At 39.9% G+C, this 17,031-nt stretch overlaps 2 non-coding genes across 2 annotated transcripts; both read right to left on the reverse strand.

Annotated features, from left to right (window-relative positions):
* Positions 1 to 3,232: 3,232 nt before the first annotated feature.
* trnai-aau (transfer RNA isoleucine (anticodon AAU)) lies at positions 3,233 to 3,306 on the reverse strand. Its single transcript has one exon. It is a non-coding gene; the product is annotated as a tRNA-Ile (tRNA).
* A 352-nt stretch (positions 3,307 to 3,658) lies between these two features.
* On the reverse strand, positions 3,659 to 3,732 carry trnai-aau (transfer RNA isoleucine (anticodon AAU)). The gene has a single exon. It is a non-coding gene; the product is annotated as a tRNA-Ile (tRNA).
* Between the last annotated feature and the right edge of the window lie 13,299 nt (positions 3,733 to 17,031).

Genomic DNA, 17,031 nt, shown 5'->3' on the forward strand with positions numbered 1-17,031 from the left:
GTGTATGATTGAGACATGGTTCTCTGGAGTTTTCTTTTGGACCTCACGGTTATTTCCACTTTGGAAATTTATGTTCATGTTCCAAAACCGCGATGGGTGTAAACACATACTGATGGAGTGCAGCTCAACTCAATTAAGCTACGATGGATTCTGCCAACAGGCGGTAGCAGAGAGCACTTTTTTTCCCTCCACAGTTGGCTTTTCATGAGCCTTGGGAGGCTGTCAGATCACTGAAACCTATTTAAGAAGCAGGTGGGACCAATAACACTTGGCAAGACAAATGTAAACATGAAGCATGCAAGTGATTTTAACTTCTGACTCGCTTTCGCAATAAAAACTTTTAATGGAGGCCTTTTGGAAAGATAAGATTTGTATCTGGTTTTACACTCTAAATGTGTCACTGAGCTAAATTAGTGGCCAATATCTAGCTCGCCATGTCTGCTTTGCTACTGATTGAATCTATCTGTATGTGCCAGTGTATTTCCCCATCCCACCGTGCTGCTGCGTTTGACTGTGCAGGTGGTGCTGAAGCCTTAAGTGGAGGTTCTGTGCCAGTTGACAAGCAGAAGCAGGCTCTGGAGGGGATAAAAAGCAGGAAGAATGAACACTGAGCTGAATCACCTCACATACACACCACCACACATCATTTATTAGTCGGGACGTTGGTACATTTACAATGGATGTTCAATCTGATACCGTGGAATTGGAGGGATGACACGATACTCCGTCATTGGGATCATTTCTCGATGTCGCATTTTATTTCTTTGAACCCCCTTGCCCATTTCACCCGTTCGCCACACACACTAACTCGCACAGAGCGATCCATTGATATAGTAAGTCACACAGTGTACTTTAGCAAGTACAAAGTACGTGTCGTAGCTCATCCATGTAGATGAGAGCAACAGTCTCATTTTAGGCACATGTACACAAGTACAGTCCCAAGCCAATCAGAACCCATGTGATCAAAGATGACGTCTATATATTTTTATATAAATCGTTCAGCGTTTAAAACTAGCACTTTTATGTCTGTCATTGCACAAAATGAAATCAACGCTAACAGTATCACAGATTCCTGCAGTTAAATGTTCATTGTCAATGTAGTAAATGCAAAATTGCGTCACTGGAGAGAAGCAAAAATGTGTCTGGTGAAATCAACTGATTGCAGGCTTGCAGTAATTGCAATTAAGGGTTATGCCACCACATCTTTCATGTTATTCAATTTAAGTAAATTTGATCATGTCTGCTCCAATACCTTTGCTCACATGAAGAGTGGACATGTTCAAACAAAATCTGCCGTGTCCCGAGTTGTTTAAAAACAAAATCTGCCATCCTGGAATGTTCATATATTCATCAGTAAAAAAAACAAAAAACAAAAACAAACCAAAAAAAACAATACTGACCTTGCAAATACTTTTATAGGAAAGCATAGCTGTGTTCCTGTGCGCTTGGCCAGAATGCAACAATTTAGAAAACTGCTCACTGTTACTTGGTGCACCACCATTTTGCTCATAAAAAGACTTAATACCATCCCCAAAACCTCCGCTCAATGGTTTTCCATTCACAAAGCGACAGACAAACGTTAGATTACTGTTGCTTGCTCTGTGTTGAAAATCACTCCACAATCTCCATCATGCTGCAGAGGTAGAACTTTCTTGCTGTCCTCAGTCCCCATTTGAATTTTTTTTCTCCTACCTGTGCAATATGCTGAGATGTGCTTGCATTTCATCGTTGTTGTTAGTATTCAGTAAAAAGTATGTGTGTACAAGTACGTGTCCCCCCTCATGGAAAATAACTGCCGCCTTGTCGATGACATATCCACGACAAAAGCATTTGCCTTGCAGAGACATGGTTGCTGCACTTTTGTTATCAGCTTTCTTGCTCCTGTTTTTCTCACCATGATTAGCGTGTAATCCATTACATCGTCACCCTCACCGATCTCAACACTTCTTTACCATTACAGAAGTCAAGTTGGTGAAGGGGAGGGGGTCCCCCCGCTTTGTTGTGCTTCATCAATCTCGCTCTTGGTCTGCGCTGTTGATTGTGTAATGGATCATTAGCCACTTGAAGGACTTTTGCTTTGACAGCTTGCTGTTGGCAAGGAGGCCTTAATGTGTTGCCTGATGTGTGTGTGTGTGTGCGCGTGTGGCAGTTGTTGCTGTTTTGTGTGTATGCATGAAGCAGGCATAATCGGCGCTGGAGGCCTTAAGCTGAGCAGAGTACTGTGAATATCACACTGAGACGTGTAATACCAGATTAACACATGCCACACTGAGGGCTTCCTAAATAGCTCCTGACATCTTTCAAATACACACACGCACACACAATGATAATGCTTCAGTATCACTGTACAGATCTTATCTGTGTTCTCCGTGTTTTTTAGTATTTTTGGTTGGGGGGCTTAAAAGAGGAACCGAGCCTCTAATTTTGTGTAACTAGTCTACAAAGGATAGTCATTACAGTACCACATCATGCAATTCAACAAATTTCCTGGAAAAATATGCAGCAAAGAAGTAACTTCAATATTACGATTATTTATAATGTTTTGGTTTTTTTTCTAAAGACTGGTAATAGTAGGACCACAAATGAATTGGTGTAAAGCGTGTGTCTTTCATTAAATTTGTGACTTTCCTTATCAAAGCAACTGAAGTTCCCCATAGGTTTGGAAAGACCAGTGTTTCATTGCCTATATACGACACTGCCCCATACAGGGATTGAACCATCACCTCGGCATTATTAGCACCGAGGTCCAACCAACTGAGCGAATTGGACACACAATACTGAAAGTATGGACAATTAATGGCCCATAAACTTCTGCTTGTTTTTAAAAGTGCTCTGTCAAGGTCGGATTCAACCAAAGGGCAGAGCTTGCTTTTGGAACGTACCGGCAGAAAACTGCAGAATGAGCCATTTCACAAGTGTTTGGAAACGCCAAGGATACATTGCAAATAATACACACTGGCCCATAAGTGGGTTGAACCCATGACCTTGGCGTTATTAGCAACAGGCTCTAACCAACTGAGTTAACAGGCCACAGGATTTCCAAAGAATGGACAACCAATGGCATACAAACTTCTTCTTGTTTTTAAATGTGGCCAGGAGATCTAGGATTCTACCTAAAAATGCTGCTTGCTTTTAGAACTTAACTGCAGAATAGTTATCAGTCTATCGAAGGACATCACAGGATCACATTTTACCACGGCAACACCAATTATTCACTCTTGATCAAACATCCTGGCCTCTATGGGGGTCGAACCCATGACCTTGGCGTTATTAGCACCACGCTCTAACCAACTGAGCTAACAGGCCACAGGACCATTGCAGTATGGACAGCAAATGGCCCATAATCTTCTGCGGTTTAGCCGTCGCCCTTTTGGAAAAAAACAAAGATGCATTCCCCCAATCAAATGCACTGGCCCATATGGGGGTGGAACCCATGAACTTGGCATTATTAGCACTAAGCTCCAAAGACACAGACTAGTAGAAGTATGTATCAATGTCTGTTGTTTGAAATAGTTCTCAGTCTATCTAGGAGTCAACAGAAGGCCAATAATTGCTGCTTGCTTTTAGAACTGACCGGCAGAAGAGTTCTCAGTATATTTACTGAGAAACCAAATGGCGGGTTAAGAAACATTAAGGACACATTCCCTATCCAATAGAGTGGCCCATATGGGGGTTGAACCCATGACCTTGGCGTTATTAGCACCACACTCTAACCAACTGAGCTAACAGGCCACAATGCCGTCAAAGTACATTCAATTAATGGCCCATAAACCTGTTAGTTTTAAGCTTCAGTCCAAACGCAAAGAGCTGCTGCTTCCATTTAGAACTGACCAGCCGAAGAGTTCTCAGCCTGTTTAGGGAGAACGCAAAAATGAATGAAGTACATCTCAGTTACCTATTTCACAATGGTTTTGCAACACAAAAGATACATTTCCAAAAAAATAAACTGGCCCATATGGGGGATGAACCCATGACCTCGGCATTATTAACGCCACGCTCTAACCAACTAAGCTAACAGGACAGCGAAAACCCAAAGTATACACAATAAATGGCCCATAAACTTCTGCCCATTTCAAAAGATTTTGGTCCAACTAGGTTTGAACATGAAGCCAACAACTGCTGCTTCCTTTTAGAACTGACCAACATAAATAATTGCGTCAGGACTTAGATCTACACGAGAGGCATTATTTACCTCTGTAAACACACTGCGACATATGACTTCTGTGCATTCCCTCACATAAGCAGTCGTAGCATTTTTTTCTTTTTTTATGTAAACTACATGGGAAGCTCAGATTTAGCAAAAAATTTTTTCGAAGTGGGCATCATGCCCTGCAGTGTAAGCATAGCTTCATGTTTATACTTTCTGTACGTGTGTAGGTGTGTGTGTGTAGGAGTGTGTGCACGTACGTTATCCAAAGTGAGGGACATATTCTATAGACTTTTGGACTTGATCCCAGTGTCGCAGAAAGAGGGACACTTGGCACTTCTGTCATCAGTTTATTCTTAATAAGTTTAGGGTGCCACTGTATCAGGTCACATTGCTCAAGCACACAAACGTTTTGTCTCTAAGTGTCACACCTACAAACATGCACACACTTCCTAGCACCGAGGTTACCTTTGCAGGTGATAAATTAGTTTGGAGGATAGTGCTCGTGCCAATGGCAGCTGCTGCCCCCTCCGTGTAGGTGCTTGCAAGAGTGCAGAAAGATAAACACCAGGCACTGAAACCAGTTTGTCATCTCAGTAGCAAATTATTCATTCTCTCTCTCCTCCTCTCATTTTTGATCTTGCTGTGTGTGTGTATGTGTGCGTGCGTGCCCCTGCTTGCTGCTGTTTAGCATTAGTCCTACAAGCCATTTCTCTTAGGATCTTGGCTATCCGTGTCCTCAGCTGAGTTCATCTGCGTCAACTCATCTCTCACCGATGTGCATTTAAGGATCACATGCACAACAACAAACCAAGGCCAGGTCCATAAATCATGCCTGCATTTACGTTCACATTTACTTTCACAGCCAAAGGTGGATTGATTTGAAAGATATGATGAAATTCCTCCCTGAAAGAAATTTGGGTATTATTGCCAGTTTTAATCACTTACGGCCAGTGGATGTCTTGTAAATCAGCTGCAATCACCATAAATCTGACTGTGAAAAGGCAGCTTCAGACAGACAATAAGGGAGAGACAGAGAAGGAAGATCTTTGTCAGTATTGACTGAGTCTATTACTTACAAAGTAAAAGGGAAAAAGACTTTATCGAACTGCTACGTCCATTTTAAAACGCCACCTGGGATGTTTGCGTGCACTCATGCCCACTCATACTCACACTCTGCAGCGTTTGTGTGTGATTTCATCCAATATGCACCAGCAATCAAAAATATGGACACCTTTTCATGGTGTTGAATCGGTTCACACTTTTGTCTGTTACTGCATGTACGGAAGAAATCAAGAGTGCAAAGGAAATGTTCCCTTGTGGGATGAATGAAGGGATTTCTTATTGAAAAACATTCTCTTCTTCAGTTTGTAGCGTTTGGTAGAGGAAGCATTCACATTGAGTTTGCCTGAGCGTGGTTCTTGGGCAATGTCATATTTGACAGATGATGGTTCTGCCTCTCACCCAAAGTCAACTGTTATAGATGACTTCTTCCCAACCTTCCCCTATTGGTTGTTGCCATTTTGCATTAAGTTTTCTGGACAGATGCCCTTCATGACCCCAAACCACCCTATTTATCCACCATTCTTGGGCGCTGCAATGCCTTGCCCTCTAGAGCTCCAAAAGGGCCAAGCAGAATGGAAATGAATGAGAACATGCACTATACACAGCTCAACATGAAATATTGATTGTGAAAGGGAACTCATTTTTTCTAAAAAAAAAGTATGTTTTTGGTGTACTTATTTATGTTCAGCTGTAGATATGTATTCCATTCATCCATCCTGCCATTTTCTATACCGCTTTTTAATTTTTTGTACAAATCCATTTTTATAGCTAAATTTAGATTTTGTGGCTTTTAATCATGTGTGTTTTGTAGCCCGGAAATTACGGTACGTGGACGTGAAGAGAAAACTAACCAACTAATGAATTACGAAACCTCTGCTGTTAGCCTCTCGTCATGCACGGACACTTGTTTTCTTTTTTTTTTTTTTGAGCCACGGGGATGTACTGGTGTAATGCAAGGACGGTAGATTTTTTAAAAGAATGCAGGACAATTCATTTATGAAAAAGGAAGGAGGAATGATGACGGAAGTGCGGAGCGGAAAAAAAAATGCTGACAAGGATGTGATTGCAGAGGTTGCAAGGATTAAATGGATGTAAGATTGACGGAGAATCGGTCTCATCTATTGTATGCTGGTATTCTGTCCGTGTTTGTGCAAGTGTCAGTATGAGTATGAATGTCCCTGCCCTACCCATCTTGACGCAGACAACCAAAAAGGACATTTTGAGAAAGTCGAGCAAACAGCATACGATACATATGGTGCACGCCTCTTGAAATATGCTTACAACATCACCACTGAATGAGAAATCCAAATTTGGATGCCAAGTTGGATGCGCACTTACCATCTATCCACATTCTGCAGACTGTTGTAGGGCCAATGCCTCATTACGAGTGGCAGAGTACTTGTCTTGTGTGCCTCAACGTCGAATGAATGTCACCAAGGAAGTTGCAAACAGTAAAAGAATTTAATGAGATATGTTGTCTGCCTGCCACGTTTTTGACTACAGGTCAACACTTAGACACTTAGACCGATCAGACAAAAAAATACATTTCAGTAATATGTCACTATGACCACCACTGAATGTTGAACACATCTTTAGCAATGGGGGAGGAAATTCTCAATAGGGTGACAAGAGGCTGCAAATAAATTCATTTATTTACAGCCACAGCCGCAAGTGAGGATGGGATCCAGTTCAATAGGAAAGTGTTCATTTCCGCTTTGCCTTCACTCTACGTCTACCCATCTCTCCTTATACATGGCTATCCATGTCCTCACAATTCCCCGCACTTATTAGCAACTACCTAATTGCATTTATTTTGTCCTGCTTTAGTGCTGCGATTTATTTATTTATTTTTTGACTCACTCTCCCCTGTGTTCCACACTCATTTCTCATTAAATCCCTCCATGTCCACCCCAGTTTCACGGCACGTCCCGGTGCCCTGGGTAAGCAACCCTGGTCCGACTGACAAATCAATACATCACTGTAATCGATTCTGTCGGATGCTCAAGGTGTTTAATGAAAGCCCAACCCTCCTCTTCTTTCTCCCTTTTGCACTCGAGCTTTAGCAAAGTCCAGTTTAATGCTAATGGGGCAAAGGTATACATGTGCAATAAAGTACTTCCTTTGAATGGGGGGGTGGAGGAGTGGTTGTCTGGTTGGCTAGTGAGGTAGATGTGATGGGTGCGAGGGCTTTCGGTGGGCCACGGGTTAAGGGTTGATTAACACAGTTCAAATGGTGATGGATCACTCCAGTTGGTTAATTTGAAACGGTAAAATTTCAATGTAAAAAAAAAAAAAAAAGTGTAACCTTGGTAGAAAAAGCACACCGTGCCAGGTGCGACTTAAAAGTGTGTTTGTACTCACAGCTCTCTTTGACAACACCAGTCTAGTCCTGCTGCTTGCAGTTTGATCAATTGCAGTATGTCCCAGGTTTGACCTACTCCTGCTGTGGAAAAAAGGGAAACAGACGGTACGAAGGACAAAAGGGAAAGTGAACCATGAGTGAAAGATGAATGTTTAAAAGAGACAGTTACTGGACAAGAAGGACAACAAAAAGCATCTGCAAGTTGATAAAATATAAGTTGACAGAGTGAACATACCTACATTTTCATCCATTCATCCGGGTTTGGGTACCTTGGGCTTGGCAGGTAACACAGGCTTTCCCATCCTATCTTAAAAGTTGTTGCGCAATTTATGGATTAATATTAATTGAATGAATTATACTGCTACATTGATGCTAGTCATGATGTTGTCTGTGTGTCGATGTTTGAATTGGGTTATTAAATGTGTGTAAACTGTCCATTCAAGCCATGTAAACGGGCTATTCCGAATGACCCCAAAATTGGAATTTTGAACTTTACCCGACAATTGACCTCATGTAAACATAGTCAATGGTGATTTGTATTGAGTGTTAGCATTAACTCAGTGTTTGCTTTAAAAACATGTAATTTTATTTTGCGTAGCTTCACTTTTAACTTAAACTGGGAGTGTCAACAACACACATTGACTGTTTTTGAAGAACGGTTCGCGATCTGCCAAACTGAACACCACACGCTTAAAGACAGGCAAACTATGATCCCAAAACAATTTAATATAATGTCATCCTCAGATCACAACATTACCCTATCAAAAAGCATAAAGCGAATGCAAATGCTATGAACGGTGAATCATTATTACCAGCAGCCTGTAAGACACTAATGAATAACACGGGAATATTTGTGCTCATCCCTTTCCTCCCCTTCACTCTTGGCGCACTTTTTTCACAAGATTCGCTTCGTCCACTTTAATGAGAAACACCTGTTGGAGCTCCTCATTAGGCATCCCTCGTCGAGGCCCCCTTAGATTTGCGATACCTTTCACCTGCATTGAGTGTGTGTGTGTGTATGCAGCTTGGGTTCAGTAATGAACAGATGAGAAAAACATTTTGCAAATTTCGGTGCTATGGATGATGCTAAATGTTTCATCAACTGCATTATGTGTTCTGCTTATCCTCTCCAGGATCTCAAGGGAACGGGATTCTATCGGAGCTGAAGTGGAGTCCAGCCTCCATACATCACCCGTAATTCAGAGTTGTATTGGAGTTTTACTAGAAATGTATGGCTAAGGATGACCAGATAATTTTGGGTCAAATTTGTCAAGTTGTTCAACTTCTGAACCACAATTTTCGCTGCCTCACTGAACCGGGAGACTATCAACTAGTCACCAGTTGATCACCAAACATTAAATACGCCGACAAATATCTAGTACAAGTGTTTGAGCATGTGAGATGGCCCCAATGAAAAATCTACCGATTTGGCCTTGTTCCACTTGTGTAGTAGGCCGATTTGTTACAATAATAGGCTGTCCTCGCTGAGAGTTATTCTCACGCCAATGCACTGCAGCAGTTTAGTGAATCTCTTAAAATGCGCCTTTGATGATTGTTTTGGGGAAATGTACTCATGAAGCTAACAAACAATCCTGTGAATCTTTTTGAAAAGTATTTTCTGGCTCATATTTGTGTTTGAACTGCTTGTTGTCCTAATTATCTTGCCTGTAATTTGTTGTCTTTTTGTTTTTGTTGTTGCGTAATGATTTTCTCTGTAGATTTATTTTGGTTTACATTAACCCCATCAATCGAAAAAGACTTCAAACTTCTGCCTCTTTTTGAAATCCACATCCACAATTTTTTTACCTCCCCCAACCATCTATTTCTCCCGCTTTTGGGGCATCCCTTAGCTTGAGGCATATTGCCCACTGGACATATTACTGTTATTTAACTTTATGATTTTAAAGTATAAAATTCTGCCTCTCTTTTATATTCCCATAGCCATGCTGTAAATGGAATACGTCTTGCAAAGCTCCAAGTTTATATAGTTGGAGCCAATAATAAAGTGAGCTGACTGATCAGTCCTCTGAGGTGATACTGTAGAGGAGGCTGCAATCGGGAACGATTAAAAACTGTTTTATCCGAACATGATATTTCCCCCATTAAATTAAGCGAACATTGCAGGAGGACTTAAATTTCATGATAGTCCATTTACATTACATTGCTTTCAAAGATCCTGTATACTCTTTTAAGGTTCATGCATTTTTATCCAATTAAGTAGAGATTTTCTTCTCTTTCCCTGGAATTAATTGACATTTGCACGCTAAATACGCCATTTGTTCTTCAGTGGTTGACCGAATTAATTTCAGTGGAATGTGCAAATTATACAAAAACACACGCACAAAAAAAAAAAAAACACGAAAGTTAATCATTTGAAGTGAACAGAATTTAAGTCTTGTGTGCAACAGTATGCATGATGATAAATTTTGTTTAACTTGACAGGCATATTTTTCCTGAATATTTTGGCCGGAGCATGAATTGTATAACTTCAGTGAAGCTTGTCACGTTGTCACTTCTCTCTGTTAGGGCACTTGTGGGTGTATTTTTACTGCTCCGTCTTCAGGTTCGACACACAGCTAGACAATGGGGTGGGAAAAGTTTTATTCTAGCTCCATAAAAGACGAAGCTACTTTTATCCTGCGGAGGGAAAAAGAGAAAATGTCAGCACGTAATTAAATTAGATGAAAGGAGAGGAATGAGTGACTTCCTCCTCTTTAAACACAAACGACTTAATCAGAACCTTGGGCAAAATATGTGACAGACAGCTACACGATCATGGGGAGGATAAACATTCCTTCTTGAGCATCACTCCATTTTGTCAATCGTCTCCTCACGTCTTCATTATGTGTCTGAACGAGGTGAATATGTCCTATGGGATTTTTTGTATCCTTTCATCCGCCCTTTACCCACATGCTTGTCAACCTATGAACACGATTACTCTTTGGCCTTTTTTCATTTGATCTCTTCTCCTGCGCCCTTGTTTCCTGAGTTCACTTGCAAGAGTCTCCGAGGGCCTTGAGTGCACCTCCGGCAGCACACATTGTCAGATTCTGTCGGCATTGATTGCATCTTTCTGGAATATTCATTCTGTCACTGATCCTTCACCCTGTGTAAACTTGAAGTGACGTTATTTTGATAAGCTTCCTTTAAACAATTGTTTTTATGCCAGACAGTTTTCATCTTTGAGATGAATATTATATCAAGCGGTATCAATCTAGTAATGGAAACTGCTAACAAACTAATATGCATTGATTGGGCTGTTAGCGTTGGCAGAATGAAACAATTTGATGGATTTTTTTTAACTTGTCTTTATTCAAAGTGCAACACAAAAAAAGCTGCAGATCATACGAGCCTTTTGACCAAGTCAGGATCCCGCTTTGATTTTATAATACATTCCCTAATGAAGTGATAATATTCAACAAGCCTTGATTGTCAAAGCCATGAGTGAAACTCACACACTCCAAATAGTTTGAACTATCTGGCAACAAGGACAGTTACTAATATTAAAACATCATAAAGGGGAAATCAATGCAATGGATAGAATGATGAATGAAGCTGATGTAAATAAGTAAATATAGTAAATAGGAAAATTACATTACATTAACTTCCAGATGTCCTCTAGTTGTAATGTGGATCGATTTATCACCTGTACATCGCCATCAATATCTATAGATGCGATAATGATGGATCTATACATGAAATTGTCAAAGGTATTTGTTTTTTACAGTATATGTGAATATGGTCGTCCCTTGCAGTACACTGTGTCATACTGAGAAAAATAAGACTAGAAATAACTACAAAACTAACGGTTAGGAAAATGATGCTCTGCAATTTGGCTAGTGTTAAAAGTTCTGGCGTTAGGGCATTATGGGCATGAAAATAATGAAAGAAGATGCATTTTGCCCTCCTACTGTTTTCTATGAGCTGTTCGAAATTGATTTAATAAAAATAAATAAATAAATGTGAAATCATGCTATGTGTCTTATTTCAGGTAGTGGGTCAACTTATTGTGCTGGCTTGAAGACGCATTAGTGTTAAGCGAAACACTCGCATACCATTATTACTGCACTGCCAACACTATATTGTGTTGCTATAACACGTTACTGAGTGATGAACATTGAACACTTTAATAAATGTAACTTCAACACAGGGTTATATGGATGCATACAGACACTATGCTGGTGTTGAAATGAACACCCAATGTGTTTAATTATCACCAGCAGATTTGCAGTGTGTTTTTAGGCTTAGCTGGTTAGGGTGCTGATATACTTGTTTGAGTGTCAAATATTTAAGCCCATCTTTCGGTGATATGTCATACTGATGAAGATCATGATTTTATGAATATTTAAAATGCTTCTTCCATATTTACCAAGCTCCTCACTATCCTAAACGGTTCGTACTGATTAAAACAATAAACGATAGACATGCTTTATAATAATAATAATATTATATTATACTTTGGCTCTTCTTTTCATCTGAAAAGGACATAAATATGAGGCTGCCCAATTCAGCAAAGGAGAGATTTTTGGCAACAGTTTTGTTTGTAACAGACTGTTTGAGTTTGCTTAATCGGGTGAATGCCAGTGATGTTGTGTCTTATTCTTGTCGGAGAATCATTTATATCATTGAACTTTCATTTTAGAGTTGGAACGTCAACCATTTCCAAGAATGTCATGATAACATGCAAAGCCTTGTACCAGGCATTTGTTAAAGATTATCTCAAGGTCATGTATTTTTTTTTTAAAAGAGCGAAAAGTATTTTATGAATCTGCAATACCACTTGAAATACCGCTGATCTCCTCTCTAAAAGTTAAACTACTAAAGATAAGAAGAATTGCTATTTAAATCCGTTATTTCAGACACCAAATATAGAGGAGAGATGGCTGCGTATTGCGCATGATTTTCATCAAATCAAATCTGGCACTTCCCCAGTTGCGTTGGCGCTCTAGATGGAAAACATATCAACATTTTGCCTCCAGCTCAGAGAGGAAGCATCTTCCGTAATTACGAGGGCCAGTTTTCTGTGATAATGATGGCTCTTGCTGATGCCAAGTACCAGTTTTTGTCTGTCAGTGTGGTAGTACAAGGAAGAGCTTCAGATGCGGGAATATTTAATGATTCACATTTCAAGAGAGCATTGGACCAGGATATACTAAATATCCCTGTGGCAAAATCTCTTCCACAACCAGACAAACAAGCACCCTTTGTGTTTGTGGGTGACGATGTTTATCCTAAGTCATACTCCTTTCGTCAGATGGACTCTCAACAGGCAACATGAACCTACATGCTTTCTCAAGGACGCTTAGTGGTGGAAAATGAATTTGGAATACTTGCCAACAGGTGGAGAGTATTCCTCACCACCATAATGCTTAGAGTGAGTTAGGCTACTTTCAAATCTGGTAAGCAGTTTAAATATTCCAAACTCCACCCTTTACTAACTAAGCATGCAAAATACTAATTATTGCCTGGTCCAGTAAGCTGCTACTATTCATATTCATAAAGTTAACCAACTCTAGATCAGAATTCTTGACTTGTAACATTGTGTTCATCATTTCATTGAAGTAGGAAAAAATAAAATAAATAAAAATGAAGTATTTTTTTTTTTCAGTATAGGGTCATCTCAATATTATTAACTGACCCCGTTGACCTCCGAAACAACCACCACCTCCCCCTGGGTGCCACTGATACAATGCAGAGTAAAACTGCAGTTACATCACAAAGACTCGCTCAGAAAAAGGAGGATTCATATAACTGATCATATTTTTGTTATGCTAACAGTCACCGCAGTGGGAGCTCTGTTTGTATTTTTTGTTGTTGTTTCTTCTCCGATTATGTCCCTAAGTGAGGCAGCACACAAGTGTTTGCTGCACTCACTAGCAACACACCACAAAATATCGTCTGTGGGTCGCAGTTGGTGATGTATTTTGTACGGAGGTGTCGTGTTGCTATGCGCATGCTTGTTCTTTGTGTGCATGCCAGCATGGAAACCTGTTGTCCCACCAACTTTGCTACAGAGCTGAGGGAAGCCACAAGACTGCTAATTAGCAGCACAGAGGGAAGTAACCCCAGAGGCCAATCAAATCCGCTTTTGAAACGCTTTTCCCCCTGAGACGCCATGGAAACGGGGTAGCTGAACAACCAAGGCAATGGGATATGATGTTCCAGCCGATCACCAAATTAGAAGAAAACGCTCCAGGAAATGTCCGACTGTGTCACTCACTACATTTTTCTTTGTTCTGGTTGCTCTCGGTGGTACTGCGGTTGTCTTGTTTGGACATCTTGTTTTTTTTTTTTTTTTTCATGCGTAAATGATGAAGCAGTTCAGAGACAGAGTTCATTCCGAGTACATGCACAAGAGGCTTTGTTTACGTCGCACTGCATTGAAATCTATATACTTTGCTGCATGTGTAAATGCGATGAGCACACACACGGCACAGTTTATGTCACAGGTTGCCGTGACTTTCAACCATAACACACTGAGGTGATGAAAGAAAGAACCCAGGGTTATATAGAAATAAAGGCATAGATAGATGGGTGGACACGATGGCACACATTCAGAATGAAGATATGACGCATTACAATGAATTCACAATGAGTTCAGATAAAGGGGGCTCATAAAAAAAAGCAATATAACAATGCAATGAAATGGATCACTGCGGTCTATAATTCTGCAGGGGATCCTATTCATCTCCAAACCGAACGAGTGGACCTGTACAGTGCACACGTACCTTTGTGTGATAGCAAATTAGCATTTACTTAATAGGAAGCGGCAATAGATTACTTTGAAACATGATTTGTAGGACCACTTCCATCTGCGCTCGTATCTATTATTCATCTCCCTGTCCATATGTCCCTCACCGTAATTACAAAGGTCAAACTGTCCTTTGAGCTGTGTTCATGCTGACATACATCTTTCGGGAGGATCAATAAGCAGTTATGTATTGTGCCATTTGTTTGTCACCGCTATTTTACATTTGAACCCAAACGGGCTTCCTTTGATTTTGAATGGCAGCAGCAATTAAAGCGAAAACTCCAACACTGTTTGAGGGTGCTCGCTGTCCTCTTATCCAGTTCAGGCTCAAATGAAATTATATTAATTTATAACAGGAAAAGTATAACAATATAATATGCCTTATAAGTTTACCACTGGTAATGTAAAAAAAAAATGACAACCTTCTAACACATAGTAATTATCATTGCAAAGAAAAAAAAATTCTTCAAAAGGCCAATGGAAAATCATAACAAAAGCAGTTAGTCCTCCAATGTTCGCTAAACCGAGCCTGTGGTGTTTAAAGTCATACATGATGTGAGTGTTGATGAGTGCTTATTGTTCCCGTTACACTTTGGTTGATTTCTTGGCCCTAAGTGTGGTTCCAGTCGATATCAAGACAGGTGAGGTGGAGGCAAGCAGAACTCATTCCAAGTACAGCAGTACCACAGGCATGATTGCATTTCCTGCAGCAAGAACAAAACAGGGAGATCAATGAATATTACTCCCAATAACAATGGTACATAAACTTGGTCATTTAACACTTTTAGGCTAATAGTGAAGGTGACACACAGTCGGGTAGAACACAAGAGTAGGCAAGGAGCTAATTGGCTGACCTTAGGTAAAGTTTATTGGCTGACACGGAGGGAAGGCAAGCTTATGTGGACAAATGAAACCAGTGATCGACTGAGTGAACGAGTTAACGCTCATGGTCGTTGCCATGGCAAAGGTTTATAGGATTGTAAGCTCAAACTTGACCAAGTACTGAAAATGTCTCCCATACGTTGAAATTTATACACCTTATCATTGAACACTTTATTGTTATTAGTTGCAATGTCCTTGCAGTTATTGCAGCCAGTGCTGCGTCTCATAATAGCGTCCCTTCACTAATAAACTCTTTTAGAACTTATTTCAACCTCTGCAAGACATACACTTGAGTTACCTTCTGTTTTATTAGTTTAATGGACTGAACAAATCAGATTAGAACATTTGCTGTCACTTAAGGTCCTCTGTCATCTTAATTTTTATGCAAATCATATGTGAGCTGATAATGTCACGTCTAATGAGATCACCGGCATTCATTTTTTTTCCCTTGTCAGATTTTTACATAATTACAGCTGTTATTACTAATGTTATTACTTTGTTGCCAACAGCTTAATGAATAAAGCGTTCATTCAAGCAAATAAAAATGACCAACCAATATTCAATAAGTTAATAATTATACACATATATATATATATATATATATATATATATATATATATATATATATATATATACACATCACACAAACAGTGTCGGCTGGGTACTTCTGACAGACGACAGTCCCGCTCATCACCAAGCCATTTATAGGATGTGAGGCCAAAGCGGTTGCATTTGTAGCACATTAAATACATAGACTGTATCGGCAGGGATGTGCTTTAGGTGGACGTCAAATAACGAGGGAAGAAATCAAAGCGGTTGAGGAAATCTCATAACAACAGATCCACATAAGAGAATGGGGGAACTATGTGAAACTTTGATGAGCCAATGCATCGCGTTTTAGCAAGAGGACGAGGCACTGGAAAGATGGAGTGGGGGGAATTAAAGCAATTATATGTAGATTTTAGTAAGCAGAAGCAGCCTTATGCAGAGAGAGCATGATGTGTTGTGATCTAGACCTCATTTGAGGAAGAGAAAAGCCATCTTATCTCTACTGAATGTGTTGCAGATCAACGTACGACAGTATGTGCAAAAAATACACACTCCCTGGTCTACTGACAATCTAATGAAATATGTATCATCTATCACACATTTGCTTTCCCTAAGTGTCTGTCATATCAAAGACAATGATTTTGACACAATTTTGACTGACACTGTCATTTAACAGTATATATATCTATACAACCTATTTAATACATATTTCAATGAAAATGTATGCATTTCATCATTAGAATGCCTAGAAGAAACTAGCTGTTGCTCCATTCCAAAAAGTTAAACTCCTCTTTTTCATAGATTTATGCAACTCATTTGAATATACAAAAGCCTTGTTTTAATTGCAATAATTATGACTTAGCTCCACATTCAGTATTTCATAAATTAGACCAGTGTGAAAAACATCAATAGTATTGTAGTGTCACTTGAAACACTTGCAAAGGGTGTTCAGTCGCCTCCTCAATCACAGCGTAAACTGCCGTTTAGACACATTAATCCCACTTGAGTTCAAGGCTGGACGTGCCCTGCTAAAAATATTATTGGGAGCTGCTGTACAGCACACCCTACTGCATCCAGGCGGGAAAAGAAGTATCTGACTTAAGTGTGGAAGCCAAAACCCCAACCCCATTAACTCTTACTAACTCTGACCCAAAACGTAGCGGTGTTGCTTTTATTTTATACAAATGTGCCACATATTTGTAATAGTCATAATGCTTAATCCGCATAGTGTGGCCTTCTGGATGCATGGCATGCCCTTGAGTGGAATTAATAATA

This window comes from Idiotropiscis lumnitzeri, chromosome 7 (assembly GCF_059441095.1).
Source record: "Idiotropiscis lumnitzeri isolate Australia: NSW breed Sydney's pygmy pipehorse chromosome 7, RoL_Ilum_1.0, whole genome shotgun sequence".
Lineage (NCBI taxonomy): Eukaryota > Metazoa > Chordata > Actinopteri > Syngnathiformes > Syngnathidae > Idiotropiscis > Idiotropiscis lumnitzeri.